This window comes from Diadema antillarum, unplaced genomic scaffold, assembly GCF_040938485.1.
Source record: "Diadema antillarum isolate AM-2024a unplaced genomic scaffold, OU_Dant_1.0 seq00000248_RagTag, whole genome shotgun sequence".
NCBI lineage: Eukaryota > Metazoa > Echinodermata > Echinoidea > Diadematoida > Diadematidae > Diadema > Diadema antillarum.
In genome coordinates, this window is record NW_027271292.1 from 1358235 (window position 1) to 1382199 (window position 23965).

Consider the following 23965-nt stretch of genomic DNA (forward strand, 5'->3'; position numbering starts at 1 on the left):
TGACTTGTGAAAAAAAAACACCAGACTACAGAAAAGACTGCTTATCACCTGATGAATGTGAGGTAATTGGGTGCAACAGTTTGCCTAATTTAGGTGTTTTCACCAAGAAAAGAAGGGAAAAAATACCGATGTTCCATATCTGACTGGATTACATGTCTGATTAGACACGCAGACTAAAAGAATGCCAAAAATTTATAGAAAAATAACCTATAGTCATTTTTGCATTCTATAATATAAAACATTTAAAAGAAGAAGTGAATATTCCTTTACGTGAGATTCAGACCATAAACAGACATACTAATGTCATCATTGCAAAAGATTTCACGGACAGTCGAGCATGAAATGTTTTTCAAATACAATTTCCCCTGACAAAACCTGACAGACTGCAAGGAAAGGCAAAGCCGAAGGAAAAAATAAATTAAATATCAAAAAGAAAAAAAAAATCTTCCACCTCACAGCATTTGACAACAGTAGGTCACACACAAAAAGCAGTGTGAGCGTCCATGAACATGGCACTCTACATTAAACACACTGTGACTCTGTATGAATAACAACTAAGATATCTAACTGTACACATTTTGCTCTTAAGCAACTAAGATATGATTTTGTTTTTTTCTTTTCGACATGTCGTTATAAAAGTTTGGCTCGCCAGAAATCATTCACATATTAAATACTTCTACCTAAACTTCTTGTGGCAGAAACAAAGTTAGTTTCAGTAGATGATAGTATCTATTAGAATGTTTTCTCATATTCTACAAATACCATGGTAATCACAGATGACTTGTGACCACATTTCTCTTGAGAAATTCAGATACTAAAGTCAGGTCAATGCAGCTTTGTGTTTAGTAAACTGTTTACATCTTGTCTTGCATGTGTGGCAGGCTTTTGGAAATAAAGTGGGATAAAATCATATGTTCTTATGAAGGCTACTGTCTGAAAAAAAGGGGAAAAAAATATGAGACAGATCAATGACGAGTGATCTTATCAGGATTTCATGGTAACATGTAATATGTGGCGCCTACCTTTTCTCAGAAGAGGCATGATAAGAACCATGTAGGTTGAAATTGTTAAACGAAAATGCTTTTTACTTGTTCATTATGGCAAGTGCTACCTGAGAAAGTACAAACTGAACTCAAATGCCATTTAGAAAATTCAAACTCTTTTGAACAAAAAAAAAGTTTAAAAGTGACCCTTTGATTAATGCTAGTGCGTGCCTGCGTATGGATGTGACAGCATGTTTTTTTGTTTTCAGAAATCATCATGACAAACATCTTTGTTTGCTTTCTTGCGATATAAGAAGAGTCACCAACATCCTTGTGGAGGCACATCCTCACAATTCAATCTCTGATTTACAAGCATTAGTCATCTCATGAATCATTCATTCAGTTTCAAAACTCTTCCTTGCTCTGATATTACTTTCAACAACAACAACAAAATTCTACTCTGAAGAATTCCATTACACAGCTTTTTCTTTGCAGAATGCAGCATTCATCAGATGATTAATTCCAGAAATTGTTTTATTCATGAAATCAATTTCTTTGTCTGATATCTCAGCAGCATAAGACACTGAAGGATCCAAGTTTAACCGTAGCCAAGGGATAAGCTTTCCTTTCCCCCCTCTTCACTACCCCTTTTGCGCTTCCTAGGTCAGTCCCCAGCAAATTATGCAATGAAAACAGAAATTAAGCGTGGGATAGACAGGTAGTCGCCTGCCATTACGATTCCCCGCGGGAAACTTACAAGCAGAATTGCCTCAGTATTACTGGTCACAATTTCCCAAGAGAGTCAAGCGAGGGCAGACTTTGCAGATGAGAAATAATCAAACCTTCATCTTCTACAGGGTTTACAAACACACCAATATGGTATCACTTTATTCCCACCAGTGACACAGGTTTGTGTCATATGCTGTGTCAGTTTACAGAGTAATGAGGCCTTCAAAAAATGGATCACCACTTGGACATCAAATTGGACACCATGTTGTGCAATTATGCACACTGACATATTTTATACTCTGAGCACACTTAACACCTATACTGTATTTCCTTCCATAAAACATATTGACACAAAACTCACCCTAGTTTTGGTCACAAAGGATGGCAAACCATAACCAGACCATGTTTTCATGTTGATGAAGTAGTTAACCTGTTCTTTACGGGAACCTGATGGTCTGTGTATTAACTCTATGGGGACTTCAGAATTCAGTATGGAATGGGTTAAAGTGGAAATATTGTGCATCAAACTGGATCATCATCACACCTTGGATTGTTGTTTAACCCGTTGAAGGCAAGTCCCGAGTATACTCGGGCAGGCGTCTATGGGAAAGGCATGTTAAAGCAAAATCAGTCCATCCTCAATGGGTTAATATTCTTCTCCTCTTCAACCCATCATGTGCCTGTATAAAGCTGGGATCTTTTCGTCCATTACAGATGTTAGAATGCATCATCTGTATATCATGCAGATGGTATAATGCATTTTTCATGATAAAAAAAACCTCCCTCAAATGAACTGTTGAAACCATTGGCAGAAAACACAAATTTATTGATCGATGCTACCTTATCACCAAATTCAGCAGATAGTACAAGAACAGTGCAATTACGACAAGCAACACCAAATGCCATCACCCATGGCTCTTCTTTACTGAGCTTAACAAATCATGAAGTGCACCCTATTTTATATATTGAACAAGACAGCCCTAAGACGGATCGATAATGTCTTACACGTAAACTGGGGCAACAGGAAGTGGTTACGGAGAATGTCTGCAATACCCCTTTGCATGCCTTGAGTACTGATTGTCTCAGAAAACCCCATAGCATTGTTCACACTGTCCAAAGTACCTGGTACAGAAAGGGTTAACAAGACCACCAGGAAATGCATCACACTTGAAAAAAAAAAAAGAGACACAGAATTACTTGCAAACCCACGCAAATGTGTGGTATAAATACCTACAACAGATCTAAAACCAGCAGGCTACATCTCGTAGCGACCCTTCCTCATCCTATCCGTGGCCATCCCTTTGTCTCCTACTCCATCCTCCCCCCCCCCACCCAAGAAAGAAAGAAGAGGATGGGAAAAGAAGACACTGCAGGCCACAGGAAGATTTATCACTCTCATTAAGGTCTTTGAGCAGCAAGTTCCCCCCAGGGAGGCATAAGTTATCACGGCACTGCATCAAACTAGTCCTGTAGGCAGCTACAAAAGAGTTAAGAGCCCCAACCCTAATCTCTGTCTGGCTGGATGGCTCGCTGTGTGCCCTACAAGTTGAAGTGTGAGAGTAAAAAGTGAGAACCACAAAGACAGATGAAAGGGGGGGGGGGAGAAAGATAGAGAGAGGGGGCAAAGTGATAATGCAACACTTTGCGTTTCAACTGTTGGATTTCCTGCATCAGTGGAATGCATTGACCTGGTGAGGTTTCGATGAGCTTGAGGTGTTTTCACAATAGTTTGGCCTCAAATGTCTTAAACAGAAACAGTGGAGAAAGGGTTGCAGAGAATTTCTCTTTTTCTTAAATTTCAAACCTAATAATTTTGAAGAAGCAAAGTTACAATCACAATCACAATCATTTTTTTTTCTCTCTATTTGGTGATTACCTTTCATAAATAACTTTTACAATTGCATTTATCTGATTTTGTATTCAAAATGTTCATATGTGACCTTGCACCACAAAAGAAACAAAAAGTCGCCAGACAGGAATTTTTAGTTAAGACCATATTCTGAAAGAGCAGACTTTAAGCTTTAAAACGATGTATAACTCAAATCAAATGGACTCTCCTAACCTATCTAAATATTGGAAAGAAAGCACAAACTCAGGAAAAGTGTGAACTGAGAAAAGAGGCTCTGAAGTACTGTGTCTATTCAAGCGCTTAATCTTTACCAAACCGTGCTGGCTGTGCGATGAATGGGACAAAACACAGGAAGTAAACCACCAGAGTAACAACAATAAAGGGATTATCAGATTAAACTGAAATTAGGCATACCTCATTAACACATTCTGTCCATAATGCTAATGTCAACTTTCAAAGCAGTAGCACTATCCTTTCAAAAGTTATTAGAGTTGAAAGTGAAGAGTGTGTACAAGGTTTTTCTGAAATGAAAAAGAGACTCTAAAGACACACCTAATCACACTATTCTACCAAAAATGTTCGAGATAAACTGCTAAAAAACACACTTTCCCGCCCGTTTTATGATACCAGATTTTAGCATAATGTAAAAAGGGAAGACCTGCTCTTTCAGAAAATATGAAAAAGTCAAGATCGGCTAGGTTGACCCATTTCACTTATTTTCAGTCCTCACGCAAAATCAGTGTGCGCGACTTTATGTTCGTTTTGTAGTGCACGGTCACATATATTGAAATATTGTTATACATAAATCAATATCAAGAATGAAGTATCAATTATCAAATAAGAGTGAACATCTAATAGATGACTTTTCCCAGGTTGTGTTTTCACAGTGGTGTGACATCAATAATAATGCCATGATATCTCTACACACATCAGTGAATATGGCTATTAGCATCCCTCTGACGGCAATTGAAGCTCTTGATATGATGGGGTTTTCTATTGCAACTTTAGTTAATCATTACCAAGTGAAATTTATGAAGAATTTATCAGCAGTACATTCCACTCACTCAAAGCTCTGAATATCCCTTTGCTATCAGTTCATTCCTATGATTATCTCTGAGGTTCTAGACATGGTGCTATTCTTCAGTTACTTATCATCTACTGAAGATGGTAAACAATTCATCATTGGACATTTCACCCAATAGAAGTTTAGAATATTCCTTCAAGATTTCAAATATGGTTACGGTTTCATGACATTTGCTCCTACGACAATTGCTCCCATGAAATATCTACATGCTAAACCAAACATAAACTCTACCCACAAACATATTACCCTATTCCTACGTCCTTGAAGAAAATAAGACCGGAGCAATTGTCACAGGAGCAAATGTCATGTCACCCCGTGGTTATCCTACAATCTTTTTGTGTGCATGGATACTAAAGATAAAGCAAAAATCCATGAAAATGAAAATGCAGTAAACCAAACTTTTCCTTTCACAATACCAGATGTTGTTTTCTTACCTGCATCATATAGAGGAGGACCAAGGACCACCAGCATGTGTACATTTATGATGAATGGGACCAGTCCAGAGAAAGAAAGAGATAAACAGAAAGAGAGAGAGAGGGAGAGAGAGAGAAAAAAATTAATATATCACATTGCATAACACACCAGATGAGAACTGATATTACATATCATTTTCTTATGTACAATTATACCCAATATTTCCACAACCATTTAATATAAACATGTCTGTTATTGAATTCTAAATTGGGACAAACTAGACATTGAAATGAATCATTAACAATCATTGGCTGTAAATTGAAACAGCATAGCTTATAACAGAAGATATATCCTCAGTGAGTATAAATCACCTCTCAGAACCCCTATACATTGGCCAAAACCTGATATATCTCTGTGTATGTTGATGTTGCAGTATCAATCATAGTTGATATCTCACACCATGATACTATATCCTCCATTACTCTCTTCAGATGAGTTAATCTCACAATGTTATGTTTCATTTCATCATACTAGAATGCTCTGTTTGCCAAACAAATCGATGAAACAAGCTTCCAAATCATGAATTTAGTCCCGCTACATGGATTGTGTCTACAGCTGACCAGACCATGGTTTCTCAGTGTAATCCATGCTCTACTAGCCTTTTCATACAGCCTGAACGACTCTGCCTCTAGTTTTCAAAACAAGTACAGACATCTGCCACAACTTTCCCATTTCATTCCATCACCAAACTAAGATACAGAACGTGTGCCGCTAGCTGCAATATCGGTACGACTTCAAGATCACAATGTATGTGTTTACTGGAGTCACTATATAACCATCAAAGTCAGCACGCTATGCCGAACATCCATGGATGATGAAAAGAAAACATTGGAATTGATTTTAATCACCTCACTAAAATTAAGATGGAAGACTGTGCACTTTTTAATACTTTGTCTGTTATTTGCTGCCTTCACTTTTCCACTTCCCTTGATAAAGAAATAGATCAGCCCGAGGGCCAGGACGCTGCAGACTTTAATTGAATGTGAGAAATTACACATCTCCTCTTCCTGTGAGTGTGCCTGGAATATTGCTTTCACAAACACGTACCTGATCCATTATGACTGGTTGCGATCCCTCGCTCTTACTTGTCTGAATAAAAAAAAAAAACTGAAAGTTTTACTTTGCAGTGCAATTATACTCCTCGACAGAGATGTATTTATTGTTACCAGGCAAAATTTTCACTAGTTAAAAACATTTGTACACTTGAAGCCTGGATAAAGAAAGTCCTTGTCCACATATGAAGCTAATATTTTCAAGTGCTAAATTAGTTTTGGGGTTATTGATATATTACAAAACGTGTTTTAACAATAAATTGCAAAAACAAAAATATGAAGTAGAAATAATGACATGTTTAATACAGTCAGCTTCATTATTAACACTAATTGTTCAGAACTAAAGAGAGTTGAGAAATCAATCCTTTTGTTACCAGTGTTTGTTACAGGTGTTCTTGTGCTTTAAAAGTCTACTATCAAAAACCTGGTGTGAATACAGGATGAAGGCATTTTAAAGAGGGATAACTTTAGTTCTTTTTTTCTTCAAATGCATATCATACAATTTTTTATTATACATAGATGAAATTGCGAGATAGGCTAAAATACCAATATAAAAAAATACCAATATAGATTGCCACTTATTTGGTACCTTTCACCAATGTCTTATGAAGATTTAAGATGCTTCTATTTTTGTTCCTTATTCTCTTTTTTTTATTTGGGTCAAAATAATGACGCAATTGAGAAATAAAGTTTGGGATAATTTTGTGGATATCAGCAGAGTTGCAATATCTTCATGTCGTGTTGTTTAGATTACGTCAACATTAATTTTACAGTGATCACGTCACAATGAGTTGTTCCGACATCATTAAGGAATGCATCTCCGCATGACTAGCGACATGATAATCACTGCACGGTTCACTCCTTACACTAAAAATCCAGATATATATACGGAGATAAGACGGAGGATTTATTCATTGTATATTGATCTTGCTATCTGTTTTGATCTAATTTTAGAAGCAGGGCCTTGGGCTAGGCGGCGAGACTGTCTTTCATGACGCACACCGCTTGAGGGGAATATTTCGGGTTCTGTGCTCGTGAGGGATAAATTAAATACCTCAAACCTGGCCTTGCATGAGAAGATATAAAGTAATCAAAATATCATTCCTTCTGAGGTCTCAACTTCTACATCCTAGCACAACACTCACACTGCAGACAAAGCTATTGTTATATAAAAATTGTCAAGTGTTTTTAGATTAACATTTTACACTCAAAAGAGTCTCTACATTTCTATGAAATACCAAATGAGGTACATATTAAACCCCCTCCGCACAAACATACACACAAACATGCATTCATATATACTAACAAACTGAGTTAGTTTTCACTATATTAATCATATTTATTTGCCCATGTATCATGTATTAGATTTACAATATCTGTATTACAACCTCTGACAAGAATTTCATTTGTTTGAGAATTGAGTAAAATTGCTTTTGAACATTTTGAAAAGAGGTATAACACTAACAAAACTATAAAGCATTTGAATTTGAATGATATCAGAACACATGACATATACTGCTGGACAAGCACCAACCTCAATGGCTGTATGCGGCATCAAAAGGTATAGATGAAGTCAGTGTTCAAATTAACATTGAGTTTCATTCTGAATTATTTCTTTAAACAATTCTCTGTGATATATTTGCAAACTGGACAGAATGATTTTCAACACAGCAACAGTCATTTATACACATCCCATCTTTAAGCATTCAAAGGATCTTGAAATGTCCATTTACAGCATTAAGAGGTCTTGACCAAAATGAAAACAAAAACAAAAAGAGAGACCCACAATCAAAGAAAAAGCTGCATTTTTATATCATTTTATATCTTTCTGTGCTACAAATGTGGGAATAACTAAATGTGAGCAACAGCACGGAGGGATTTTATGGAATACTTCTAAACCAATTTCTTAAAGATATTGGATGTACCATGTGTCGATTTTAGGGAAAATTATCATTTCTTGGAAGCAACAAAGTATCTGCTCTAATACCACAGGCAGTTACGTCCTGCTTGTTGAGATTGACTCGACTTGTTGAAGAAAAAGACGGATCCACCTGATGGCCTAATTATGTAGCTTTTCAGGCCAGCATAATTGCCATGAGGCAAGAGCGTACACTACTGGTCAAGCACTGGTTGACCGTTCTGAGTGAGAAATAACCAGATGACAAATCTTTGTATGGGGCAGCAGCTTGGAGGAGGCAACACAAATAGACTGAAACTGCCCACTTGATTTGAACTCAAAGAGCAAAGAAAAAAATGGCAGGGGCTTAAAGGGTGTGTACAGTTCTGGTTGAGGTGAGGATTTAGCTTTAAATGTTTTGTGATATATTCAGAAACCACTCTATGAGATGTCAAAGAGCATGCAATTCTAAGGGGTACCAAAAGTTTATTTGACGAAAATCGGTTTGGAAATGGCTGAGATATCCAAAAACAAGGTGAAACAAAGAGACCCTAATAAAAGGCGTGGCCTGTTGCCTTTTATTATTATCACTTTTTTTGATATCTCAGCCATTTGAAAACCAATTTTCATCAAATAAATATTGAATCCTTCTTAGAATTACATGCTCTTTCATATGTCATAAGAGGTTTCTCATTATCTCACCTAGGAATGTTCAAAACATGAATCCCCACCTCAACCAGTACTGTACAGTCCCTTTAATACACATATTTTTTGAAGTTATCATATACTAAAAATGGTCACTTATACCTCTCACTGCAATCATACCCCTGAATCGCAGTATTAACCTGTTCAGGATGAGCCCAAATAAACTTGGTACTAGTCTTCAATAAGTTAAAGGGGCTTTCCTGATGACTTTCATAATTTCACATCATGTAGTACATACATGTAAATCAACAGCTTCATGTATAGATTTGTGGAATTTATTGTGGTTCTTGAGCAGAGAAACAGTACTTTGAAAAACCTTAAACAAATTACACACTGAACAAAGATGATGACATAGGAGCCTCACATATTTCAGAAATGTAGCAGTGTCATTCCATTACAATACCACTTGCTAGCAAGTTCACCTGTGTATAATCTATGCATGCCTTCTTCTTTTACTGTATACACCAAATATTTCACGAAGTTTATGTTTTCGCAAATCTCGCGAGTCAGGTGCTATTCGCGAAATTAAAGACACACGAAAATATTGACACTGATCCCGATGTGAATGTGACGTACGCGTGTACATTTCTCCGTTTAGTACAGGACTCCATGATCGCGAATTTAACCACTCGTGAAATCGTTGGGAATTCCCGATTCGCGAAAATTTAGACTCGCGAAATATATGGCGTGTACAGCATTCTGATTCCTTGACCCCCAGCTCATGCATTTTTATGATGAGGCTGCCATGTCATCATCCTTGTTCACTGCAATTTTTTATACACTTACATTTTGAAAACATTCTTATTCTTCATCTCAATCATTCTAAATAATGAAACTCTGTACCCAGTATAACTAATTTATATTTGTTCAAATGTAAAAATCTGAAAATCATCTGGAGGTCTCCTCTAAGACCAATATCTAACCTCTGTTTGTAGAAACAAAGGTTCTCCTGTGCTACAGCAAGTAAGAAGTGAGAAAATTGAGAAGAAAGCAATGGATCTGATGTAGGGCCTACATTTGAACTAAGCCAATCAAAGATTCATAACACAACCAGGAAGTATAATATAACCACTGGTGTAGGACGCCAAAGTTGGCATTTTCATCCGAGCCCTAAGATGCCTGTGGTATGCATACTGGTCCATATTAAGTACCACTCATGCATCCAATTTCCCATCTCAGTCAGCCAGGGCTACATCCGATTCCATTCTCGCCGACAGACATGGTCTTGGTCTAGACAAAACAGGATCAACATCCATCCCCCATCAGGGCTTGCCGCCGACACTCAGAGCCGGAGAGTTTCTTGTCATTTTGTTTGTTATTGCCTATCGGATTCACACCACCGACTTCCCCAGGAAAGAAGCTTGCAAGGGTAAACCGGCTGTGGCGTCACATGAGGGATATGCCATTCTGCGCCTAGCAACACCTGACAGTGACAATGGATCATGTGACAGTATTCCCAGCTACCACCATATCCTCCCCACCTCCCCCCTCTCCCATCTTTTTCCTTTCATTTCAAGCCTCATTATTTGTTTGCAGAAAGTGCACTGGAAGTGAATAATACAGGATAATGGAACTTGGAAGGCAAAAGCTCTTTTACCTTATGTTAATTATCAGAAAATGGTAAGAATATTAGGACGATCAGAGCAACACCCAAACCAGGTTCTCTAATTCAAGGAAACCAAGAAAACTTTTTTTCAAAAGAGTCCATAAAGTGTCAAAGTTGAGGAACTCCTCTAAAGTAATTCCTTACTACTAGCTTTCCAGTCCTGTGATTATTTAGATCCCCTCTGGAATATCTTCATGTTTGGTATTGTTATTTTGTTTGAAATGCCATAGTGCTGAGATTACCTTCTAGTGATGTTTAACTCATTTTGTTTTTTTGCAAGAACCATATGTTTCACGTATCAACACCACTGAAATCAACATATCTTAGGTACAAGTGGTTAATTCTTCTCAGAAAAAGAGACTTGGTAGTAAGACAAAATTGTTCATTCACACGGGACACAGATCAATATTCAACTTCTATACTGGAATATTAACTCGTTGAGGATGAGTGCCGAGTATACTCTGGCAAGAGTCTATGGGAAATGCATGTTAGAGAAAAATAAGCCCGTCCTCAATGGGTTAATTGCCATTCAGTTCTGTTTGAATGCTCAAAAAGACTTTAATATCAGAGGAATACAAATAAAGTACAATTTCTACTTTTTTTCAATTCAAATGGTCTTCGTACACTTGCTTTGATTGTCTTTGATATTGACCACAATTTCAAGCCATAAATTCTGAGAAAAATCATCATGATTGTCCAGGCATCAGCAGGTCATGATGATAATGAAAAGTTTCAAAATAATTGAGATGAGTGACCTACCTAGCGGCAAATCATTCCAGCCCCGAGCTAGAAAATGAGAGTGCAAGGGTGTGAATATGAGCAAGAAAAGGGGAGAGTTTTATATAGAGATTAGGAGAGAGAAATGGAGAGTGTGTATGTAGCAAGAGACAGGGAGAGAGGGAATATGAAGAGATAGTGAGAGATGTATAGAGGAGAGATGGAAATAATGAGAAAGAGAAGAAATGATAGAAACATATAAAGAGAGAGAGAGATAAAGGTAACAGAGGGAGATATGTATAGAGAACAAAGATTTTGGGACAGAACAATATTGTGAGTTAAATAGAGAGAGATGGAATATGGGTAGATAGTAAGAGATGTATAGATGAGAGATGGAGAAAGAGAAGAAATGAGAGAAACATACTAATAAAGGGAGAGAGATAAAGGGGGAGGGTTAGGGGGAGAGGAAAAGAAATATAGCAAACAAAGATAGTGAGACAGAGAAGATAAACTATTTGAAAGAGAGAAAGGCGATGGAGGGAGGGAAGTTAAAAAAAGAAGAGATCATGAGATAGAGAGGGAGAGATAGAAGGAAAGAGAGAGAGAGAGAGGGAGGGAGAGGGGGAGCACTCTCTCCTAATTTGCCTGTTCTCAATTTCCTGCACGAAAAAGATTGAAATTGCCCATTCGTCTGGCTACTTTCCTCGCTGAGTTATTATGTATTGATCCTCTGACAAAGGCAGTTTTGGACCGCCACAAACACTTTTTGATGAGCTATCAAAGGGTCAGCCTATTTTTCATTTAAACTCTCTCTTTTTTTTCCTTCTTTTTTGCCTGTAAACAAAAGCACACGTCATCCATCACCTTAGTGGCAATTTTGTTACAGCGGCTTCATTTGCTCTCGTTTTGGGGTTTTGTTTTTGTTTTTTTGTTTGCAATTTTTGCTTGTTAGTGTTATTTGCATCAATTATACCTTTAGTGGGAAAGAGGAAATTGTCATGCCGACACAAAACAAAATCAATGAAAATCATTTTCCTTGCCTCTCTCCATATTGATTTTTAAGATATTCCTTTCAAGTAAGGCATCTACCGTTGCCACTCATACTTGTCAGGAATCACAGGCAAAAGCACGCTTGTCCTTGAGTGTTACTCTTCTGCTGTTGTTGTTGTTGTTTTATGTGTATTTAGCTTGTTCCTATTTTTGGCAAATATATATATAAAAAAAAGAAAAATCAGTGTTCACTGTGTTTCTGTACACCCTGTTTATGTACTCCCTGAAAAAAGACACTCTTCCTTGTGTGTTAACAAAAAATGAAAAAAAAATTAACATACATGTTTTGAACAAAATGAAATTATCACGCTCAAGATGCTTAAATGCTAAAGGCATGCCATGTGGGATAATCCTAAACCATACCAACTAACTGGTATATCACAAGATCTTACAATACTACTAAAAATACTAGAAAATAATAATGATGAAAATTATTATATTCACATATCATTATAATGATAATACTTATGATAGTTATAGAATCAGTTTGACAAACATGATGCTGATAATAGTAATTACATGTTTCTTATGTTGATTGCATAGCGCTAAAACAGTCAATATATGCTCAAACATTTCATACAATATCATACAGAATAACAAAAATTACTTTAAAATTATTCAAATATTAAATTGGTAAAATTTGGGATGGTATTCCTAAAGATATATCACAATTCAATACTTATGTTTACCTTTAACCCATCTCTGTGTAAGCTTCACAGAAAAATAAAAAAGAATTTGAGGGTCAAAGGGTTATTAAGCTGTTCTTCCTTCCAGATGGCACTGCATCAATGGATATCATTCTACCTAGCAGCTGATGCAGGCTTTCTGGGAAATATTGTTTGATTCAAAAGATGATTATGTGACCAGTATAACACTCTACATCAGTGGCATCTTTGACAATGACATAAACGTGCACAGCATATTTCTGCTCTGAAGTTCTGTGCATTATGAGGGTGCTATCGTGACACTGACTCAAGAGGCTGGTTTGTAGGTAATGAGTGACTGTGTTTGATTTTCTGTCTCTCTAAAGTAACAAACAATGTGATTCCAGTTCTTCACAAAGAAATCTGGTGACTGATGACACACTGTGTGTACAGTATTTTATAGATTTCAACTACTTTTCTTCATCATCATTAATTAATCAATTAAACCATCTATTGATCTATAATGCCCCAAATCAGCTCTGTAGAGTGCTCTGGGCAAAAACAGAATGAAGAAAGAGAAGGTTATTAGTAGTATAGAAAATACTAATGAAGTAATATAAGCTTAAAGGTATTGTTTACCATTGGGAGCAGTGACTCAAAAAATGTGCCGAGTTATCACATTTGATGCATATGTGTGGGTCAGTTGCATAACAAAAAACCCTACCATGCAAAAAATTTGCAATAAAGCCTAAAATGTAAGGACATATCACTATTCTTCTCAACAAACCATAACTGTAGATGGTTTATTCTAGAAACAATTCTATTATAACTATTGTTCACATTTTGTATATTTAACATTAATCATACTGATTAACATTTGTACATTTGTTGTTTCTATCCCTGACTCACATTTTAGAACTATTTTCAAGCACTATAGCTGGGTTTTTGTTTCATCTGCAAATGGCAAATAATGCCTTTAACATCTTATCTACAGTAACCAGGTGTATTACACATCATATATTAGTCACTATCATTAATATCATATCATATTATTTCACTTTTTCAACTTGTTTTCTGAGTGATATACTGAGGGTGAGCTACAACCCGTAATGACAACGATAATGATTACAATGACAGTAATTATCAATTATATAGTAATTATTTTCATTTCCCATTTTAGCACTATTCATTGCAAATGCAAATCAAATATTCAAAATATATATTTTAGAAAAGCAAAAAAAGTATTTCTTCCTGTTGTGCCACAGATGTTCCAGTATGAGTGGAAAAAAAAAGTAATAAATACGCACATTCTGACAAGCATCATGCGGAATGTTGTATATATGCATATTGTTGTCTTCTGCCTACAAGGGGGTATTACTTTACACCCCTCACGGTGGCTGGTATCAGGTGATGGGTGTAGCCTGAGACCGGTCCCCCTTCACACCCCTGCAATGCAATCTGCTGCCTTCTATCACACCAAGATGGATTTAGATTAAAAATATGTAGGGCCAAGTAGGAGAGGTCAACAGGGAGCTTCCAATGCATACGAACATCAGTCAGATCTGGTTTGCATCTCCTCAAACGTGGAGATTTGGTGATAAAGTTACCAATTAGCCGGGAAGAGCAGAGCAGTATATGAAGGAGCTCTTGCCCCTTCTGACTGAACTTGGATCAGCTTTCGAATGGGGATGGGAGAGGATGGGGGAGGGAGGGAGGGGGAGGGGGAGGAGACACTCTACACAGACAGACAGATCAATACCAGGTCAGGGGCAAGCTCTCAGCATACAAACTCACTCTCAGGAAGCAAGCAAGTGAGAGAAAGATGGGAAGAAAGATAGAGAGACACCGAGCCAAAGAGAGGGAGAGAGAACCTTGGTACTGTATTACTGAGGTGAATGAAGTGCGATGGATGAGAAAAATTGTGAAGTGATAAAAATACGAAGGATGAACAAAATGAGATAGGGGGAGAGAAAGCAAACAGACAAGAATGAAATGATATTCCTCCAACATCATTTGAAGGATGCAAAATGGTATGCGCAAACGGGAGAGGGTAGTTCATAAGAGTAAGGAAGAGATCTATCAATTCATGACAATATCTGACTTCAGATGAACTTCATACAACAGGATTACCAGATGAAAAAGAAAGAGAAGAAAATCCAACGATATCAATGAGAGAAGGATGTTAATGGGCAGAAAAAGCAACATACTGATAAACTGTCTGATGTGCTGAAAAGGAAGAGAAAGGATATATGAGATCTTATATCAAATCAGAGACTTTTCTGAAAAATTTTGATGAAAGATTTTTCATCTCCTTAAGATATGAAGAAAGTGTTAACAATGAGCATCTTGAATTTACATATCTCTGATCCAATCTACATTTTAGCCTCTTTTCATCTAAATCATTCTCCTTTATCATTTTTATTTCATAATGTTCTGTCTATAATGTAAAATAATATCTTTTTTTGTACAAATCTCATCTTGTTCATCTCTTTTTTTCTCTCTTATCCTCAGATATGTATCCCTTTATTGAAATTCTACAACCAAACCGACATATATTTGCCATTCATGCCTTCTCGAATTACAATAGAAAAATCATTCTTTGTCCTTCACTATTTGAAAAAACTTCGGCCTTGCCCTATAAACCATCATCAAAATTCTTTAATCCCCTCTGGGTGAATAGTTTTGCATGAAACAGTTTTTTTTTTAAATAATCATGTATTGACACAAACAAATATATCTTGGTAAGAACAACATCTCCTTTATTCTCCTCAATGTTTATTCTACTAACCCTCGATCTCCCCCAACTTTCTGTCCACCTGTGCTTTCATCCTTTTCTCTCTCCTTCTATCAATTTTTCTCTGTGCCTTCTTCTCCATCACTGTTTTCATCCTTCTCTCTATCATTCTTTCCATCGAGCTCAAACTGTCTCTCCATCTTTCTTTATCATTTTCATCCTTCTGTCTCCCTCCATCTTTCTTTCCTTTTCCATCTGTCTCTCTTTGCATCCTTTATTCATCCTTCTCTCTCTCTCCCTCTCTATCTTTCAGTTATTTTCTTCCTATCCATCTGTCTTCCCACTTCTTTCCATCTTTGTTTTCATCCTTCTCCCTGTCCCTCCATCTTTCTCGCCAGCATTTTTTCATCCCGTCTTCATCCTGTTCCCGTCATTACTCTCCCTCTCTAATCTGTTTTCATCCATCTATGTATTCTTTATATTTCTCTATCTTTTCATCTGATTTCATCCTCCTTTCTTTCCTTCATCTTTTTTTCTCTCCAAGTTTGTGTCCATCCTTTTTTTTTTTCTCAACAGCTTTTTTGTTTCTCTCTCACCTTCTCTCCATCTTTCTTTCTTCCTCTCTCATCATCTTTCTCTTTTTCTGTCTGTCTGTCTGTCTGTCTGTCTCTCTAACTTGTATACAAATGTAATCTGTATCTGTTTTTTTTTTCTCCATGAAGCACTATATCACATGGAGCACAGGTTACCCCATTACTCTCTCTAGGTAGATAGAGGTAGGATTAATACACTCAGTCACTTACATACAAACACTGCTTTGAACAACAACACATTAAAGATGCAAACAACGTTTCCATTGATTGCGGCTTGAAATGGAGACCTCTGGCTACAACACACCACAGCTAAGCACACACAAACATACATACAGCTCTAATGGACACTGGTTACACTCGGGCCCCATACATCTGGACTGGGGTACTAAAGAGCATCGTCAGAAGATAACAGACAAAAACATAATCATCTTTAAGCAATGTAATCATCCCCAAAAATGTCTGTAAAATCACACTGACCCAAGACTGTAATCAAAGGTAAAATGTGTGTTTATGACATTATATTTTATCGCAAAAGAACCAGTTCAAATTCTTGGATATCATGCAAAGGTTGGCTGGATGTTACTTTTTCTTAGTCCTTGCATTTGTATCTGTATCCAAACAAATTATTTTGAGTTTGAAATTTACTTCTGTCTTTTGACAAGTGTCATTCCTTTTCTAATGATCCACATGTAAAATCTGGCTTAATACCCATCTCATTATGGTGTGTAAGTTGATTCAGATCACAGTTTTACTTTCTCCAGATAATAGGAAAATCATTATTTGGGGACGTATATGACTTACAATCCAAAAAATTAGAATTTCAGCCTTAGGAAAACACAAACTGCAATTGACTAGCAACAGATATATAAATACTAGATGGTGTAATACACAAACATCAAGATCATGAACAGAAGAACAAAAGTTGATGTATGGCTCATTAGAAAAATTTGAACTGCATTTTTTACAACATTTATCTAACTAGCTCCTTTCATTGCAGAATACTTCAGAATTACGGAGAGTGTAATATTGTTGCCTTTTTTCTAAAATGAATCTGTTGGAAATGCATTTAGGATGTAAAATGCATGATGAATTCAGATGAAGTGTGGAAATTGAAAAATTGGGTTTCATTCCATTGAATTGTGATATCATTTGTCACAAGATTGTCAAAATATCAAAATTCATTATCTTTGGTGCTGACTTCCATCACAGTCTATTTAATAACTCAAATTGCTGATTAATCTGTTAAGATCTTGCACACAACTTTGCTTGACTTTGCACAATAACAACAAACTGCAAGCAGCTGACTCTTTCAACAGATTGATTGACTGTTACTTCTGGCTGTAGGCCAGAGAACTCATGAACAATTTATGAAAGGTGGTTAACTTTAGGAAGACAAATAATACTGCCAGGACACAAATAATCGATCAACAAACAATGCAAAATTTCATATCAAAAACCATAACCAATTCTAAGCTCAATGCCTATATTGTAAGCTAAGTCCTTCTTCGATAATATTAATCACTTTTGATTTGCATGATTGATAATGGATATTTTCATGGAATAAATGGAGCAGTATTAATGTAAATGATCCATGGACATTTGAGGAAGATGATCTTGGGCAAAAGTTTTTGACACAGATATAGACACATTGTTGTACTTTGCAGAAGTAATGATATTTATACCATTTAAATCAATCTTCCTCATCATGTGTCTTAAACTAAGTGGTCATGGCTACATCTTTTCATATTGGACCAAAAGTAAACAGCATCATTTTTCTTTTCTTTGTGCAATTCCAGTGCAATCATGGAGACTTCACAGTGGTGTGAAAATAACACTAGAATTTAGCATCACTAATTATGATTGGTATACCTTGCACTAATTTGAGTGTTGGTGTTGGAGATCAATTTAATACAGGTGTTTGGGAGACGATACAACATCAGCACCAGCAACGAACTTGATATCAACCTATGTACCAAATCTCTACAGAGACAAATTAAATATCACAGGGCCAAAAGATATGAAAGTCACCACTCCTTACATCTTCCCAAAATAAGCATTCTAAGGAAATAAAGCAAACCTGACATCAGGTGGGTTAAATTCAGAACTAGGCAAGCGTGACAGTCACGCCACAGTTAACAGCCATAAAGCCACTTCCCCCATGCTTTCTAACATGTAGTGTGATACCGCCCAGTCAACGAACAGGTGATTTCTGACTGAAATTGACACGGTGCACCTGTTTCCCCTCACATTGATGGCATTGGCGGGACTTGACTCACAGTGGACTGTGACTGGCTTCAGTAATGTAGTCTGACATTTGCAGACCATTTTTTAAAAACAAATCAGATTCTTATAACCAGAAAGATTTAATCTTAGAATCTGCTGGGTTTTATGATGAACATTTATCGCAAAAAGTATTGATATCATTCATACATCATAGCAAGGAGATAAATCAGGCATTCTAATTTTACCAATATCTTGTGGTAAAGAGCTCCTTTAAATTTTAAGGTTTAGTTCTTATGGGAAACTTTAACACCCACATACAAAAATAGACACTTATATTTCTGCTGTGGTTCAGCTACAATCCATGTCATTTATTCACGGAGAGCAATATATCAAATGATACGTGTGGAAATTGGATGATTAAATCACTGAAGGCACAAATCGTCAGGAATCCTTTAATACCACCACTCCCTGGGAATAGAAATCCTGTCACTTTCCTGAGACTAGCTGTAACCACAAGCATGAATATTTGATGACCCAGGAGCTAGGAGTTGAGGAATTGATTTGTAAATCGATACAATTGAATTTATGGCATATGGATAATTTCAGGCCTCTACTAACAACATCAAGACATGGCTGAAAACCGTAAGAAAAATAGGCACAAATTGTCACACAAGGAAAGGATATAAATCATCGCTTTTGGTTTAAAAAAAAATAACCATGCAAAGGTTAGAATATGTTACAACAATCTACAGAGACTATTAATATTATGGACTAAGAAAAAGCTGAATGAGATGCAATTATTCACCCACATATATACTGAGGGGCAGAGATCTTAAGGGTGAAATTTAGACCAATTGACTAGAGTTAAACAAAAATGACAGGTCAAAAAAGTGTTACCCTGGTTCCAATTTTGAAGGTGTATTGTTACAGGTGTTGGTTTCATCGGCAAGATTGTTGTCTTTATGGCAGGTGGTTTCCTAATGGCAATGACATTGCTGGAAGACATAAATGGTTTCTGAACTGAGAAATAATGGTTGTCCAGTTGATGTGAACTAAGAGAAAAAATGAGTGCTGCTATTAGTTGCAAGTCAAACAAACAACTGAATAGAAAATGAAAGTTTAATACACCATAGGCAATAACATTTTGGTGTAATCCACACACAGTATAGAATTTGCATGACAATATTCATTAGAAAGAAAGAAAATTTGTAAAAAGAAAAACTATCATAGGATGCTACATAACTTTATTTTACCACTTGCCTCGTCAGGCAAGCAGATTTCAAATTTGGTGCAAACACTTGCCTGAACATTAATTTTACTTGCCCAAAAAGAAAGTCCAAAATATAAGGAAATAATATAGAAAATCATGTGATAGTCAAGAGCTTAATAAAACACAATCATTTGATTAAACAGCACACATTGATTTGCGTGCTTAAACACAATGGAGTAACAAACTTGGTCCAATCAAGTGTTGCGTTGCATTGCATTAGAGCTTCTTCTCATACGTGTTGGAAAGTTACTGAAATGAAATATAACGTGTGTTGCATCACTAAACAGCCATTATCTTTGGGCTTCTGTATGGTTGACTTTGTAGGTTTGTTGGGGGGATTAAGTGAAAAAAAAAAAGATGGCTTCAAAACTTTTTGCTTGCCCAGTTTGGGCAAGCATTTGTTATCATTGCTCAAAAACGCTTGCCCAAATTTGATTTTTCACTTGCCCCGGACAATCGGGCAAGTGCTTATTTAGCACCCTGCTATCACCAAAATCCTCAAATCATAAGGACATACTCATTGATCTTGTGATCTAAGGTAGATATCAACCTAGCTAGTCTTCTTGGTTCCATCTCCCCCCCCCCCCCACCCCCCACCAATATATCAGTCATGAATTCTGTGTTCAACTTGGTTTTGATAGACAAACTTCAGATGGTGTATCATGCATAGAACAACGCCGGTGTTTATGAAATTGTTGCACAGTACATGTAGCATGTGCACAGTCGTGAAGAAAGCTTAACACTAGTGCATTATTATGACTGAATGAGTGATGAATGCAACGGTGGCGATCACTGAACGTTGCCCAGGAATGACTGGCATGGCTACAAAGCAGAAAAACACGCTGAATTATCGGCTCGGCTACGGGTCCTTCGGGTTTTTGGCCGCTATACACAGGTTAAAATCTACCGCGGGAAACAAAATTTGTGGCCGCTGGCCGCGTTAGACAGGTGGCCGCTATACACAGGGTCTTTAACATTGCTTTTTTCTCGGGGGGATTTTTCAGCGGCCGCTATAGACAGGTGGCTGCTATAGAGAGGTGGCCGCTAAGGCAGGTTTGACTGTATTTCATTGTCTCATATATTTTCAAGTAACAGTGAAAATAGTCATATGCACATGTGCAAAAATTTGTGAGATGATGGGATCATCGCACAAGTTAAAATAAATCATTGTAGCATTGAAGTAATCAACAATGGCTTACATCAGAAAGGGGTTGCAGCCACTAAATAATTGACCAAAAATACTATTCTTATTATATCTTGTGCATATACACCATTGTGAGACTACATTCTGTCCTTGAAAAGATACAAATTTGCAAAGACTACAAGTATTACAGAAATGTATATTTTAGAATATAGAAAAATGTAACATTCATGCAACGAGAGGGGATAGATACACCACAAATATGTATGTATTTTCTGTTGCATAACCTCGAACAGACGAATATTAAGTCTGGAAAATAGGAATATAATGAATACAAATTTTGTAAACCTAAGGTTAACCTTTGCTGTGTTTACTGATTTGCACATTCACAATAGTGCTTTTTATGCCTGTTGCCAAGGATTACTAAAAAGCTAACTGTCAATGAATAGAGATCATCTCATCCCCCTAATCCCTATTAATTCATCATGGTATTCCTGTTGGACTGAGGCAGATTCCATTCTATCTACCCTTCATGCTTCTAAAGCTTTCATATCTTATTCCTGCTGAGAAAGGAAGGCCAAACATGAAAATTATACTACACCACATTCAAAAGTGTAACACAGTGCTTAGAATTCACCTGTTCCTGTAGATTCACCCCCCCCCCCTCATCACTGTTTCCCCCATCACCCTCCCCCTTCCCTGATAGGTACCAGATATCTCATTTCCTTGCTCCCACTGGGATCATCACAAGGCTTAGACGCTCATTGAAACTCAACCATGCATTATTCAGAGGGACATGATTATAGCTGGTAAAAATGAGAGCACAATTACAGCTCGCTATTTTGCTCTCTCCCTCTCCCTCCCCTTTTTTCTCTCCTTTGCTCTATCCTTTCTTCTTCTCTCTATCTCTCTATTACTGTCAGCTTACTCCATCCCTCCATCCATTTCTATCTGTCTCCCATATCTCTCATATCTTAGTCTGTCTACCCCTCTTTCCCACTATTTCTTCCTCCTCCCCACCCCCAGTGTTTTTTTTTTTAATTCTTCCTTTTCTTTTTCTCCTTTCCTGTTTTTCATCTATTAGCACATTTATCACTTGCCCTTGCACTGGGCCTAAACAAACTATGGGGGGGGGGGGGGGGGGGGCATCTAATTTGAATTGGTAAAGTTCATATCAGTAAATTTAATGAGAGATTGCTCCCTATCAAATAATACGACATCCTCCATGAGGTTACTAAAAGAGTGATTCCATTCATTCTTTACCTGTTAGAGTTTACCTTGAACCTCCCTTCACCTGTACGTCCTTCAGGGCTTTGGAACATTTCTTTGTGCTGTCGGATCATGTCCTTGAAAACTGCCTATCAATATTTGGCACACAGGAGCTAAAGTACCATGAACATTAGGTAAATATCATACACATTCTTACTGTTTGGAAATCCCTAGACTGCTCTGTACACTACCATAGCTCTTTTTTTTTTTAAGCCAGCATGAGTGGTGAATTGTAAATTTGACACTTTACTACGATGTAAATCCTTGGTGAAGAAAAACTCTCCCCATATATTCAGATGATGTCCCTCATTCCTTCCCACACTACAAGCTGTTCTGATGCATAAATGCAAAACAATTCAAATCTTATTCCATATTTTGCTTTTAATTCACTCTTTATATTTAGTCTGCACTTCGACTTGATTTGTAACCCTGCTTCTCTTAAGATTACCGGTAAAGTGGAGCATTATAATGCATGTGTGCTTGCATTAAAAGTTAATGTAAGGTTTACAATTCATGTATTTCATTGACAGATGCAATGAGCTTGAAAATATGGACAAGACACATGAGAGCAAAGAGACTCACTGTAAAAGCTGAAAAAGAAATAATTTAAAATGGTTGGAATAAAATGTGACCCGCTACAACAAAATGATCCTAAAGTCGGGCGAGGTCAATTATTTGAAAAGTGCATGACACAATTCCCTAATCTTTCTGCTTTAAATTGATATATAACACATCTTATAAAAATAATCGGCTGCGGAGATATCGATGTTTAAAAGAGAGCATGTCGAGACGTCTGGGAAATCACTGTTTCGAGAAAAGCGCCCTAAAAGTTTTCCTTGCGACGCAATCACGATCAAGGGACACGCAAGTCAGTATTCACCTCCGGACAATAGAAGATAAGCCCTAGCAACCCCCGAAATGCTCATTCAAACACAGCGTCGGCGGTCTCCTCACCGACCAATCAGTGACCAGGATGCCAGGAGAAGCGGCTAGGCATAGCGCACCCCGCCAGCACGCACCAGTCGACTGGGCAGTGTGCGAGCTTCACGCTTCGGTTAGCGGCAAGCAGCAACAGACCAATTAGATCACTCTGATCGTTGTTAGGGGCGGAGCCTATCTGTGGCGCTCAATCCAAATGTTCGAACCAGTTTCTGCTTCCTTGAAACGCCAAAAAACATGGCCCAGAAAAACGCTATTTTTTGGTCTTTCCTTTCATCATTTTGCTTCAAAATTTCGACAGATGATAGAAGACATGTCATACTCTAATAATATGCCAAATGCAGAAAATCGTAAGTTATGACCAATTTTGATGCTCTGACTTCAAACTCGATTTTCACGGCTTCGACCGTGCGCGACTTTAGGACCATTTGTTGTAGCGGGTCACAAATGGTTTGGCAGACCACTAGTTCTTCATTATACAAAGGCATACTGTTGCCAATCAGTCTAAACTAAGAATGCAGGCAAAGCAAGAGATGGAAGATTATAGGAAAGAAAGACTTTTAAATCATAGTTGTCAAAGTGTAAATCTTTGTTCAATCTTGCAGACATATCACCAGAAATAAATCCCCATCTCCAGCCAGTATTGACCATCCACAGGAGATAAAGTTTTCCAGTACATCCACCCAGATTATCCCACTCTCCTTCAACCTGGTGGGGGAGGATGCGGGTGTCATGACAACAACTCTGGGCTCCATTTACCTCTAATTCTTAAAGCAAGATGCACAATGAAGTCAAGATGTAGGATTTACATGCGTGTCACAGGTACGGCCTACTGGTATGAAGAATGTTGGATGACTACTATTCATAGCAGAGTCATGTGAGCTTTGGGCACTTGTTGGGCTTTGAAATTAACATCATCCAAATTAGCTAATGACTACTTAAAAGCAAAACAACTGAAATTTTCATTGCCTCTATGACAAAATGCATTACCCCATCTGCTTGATCA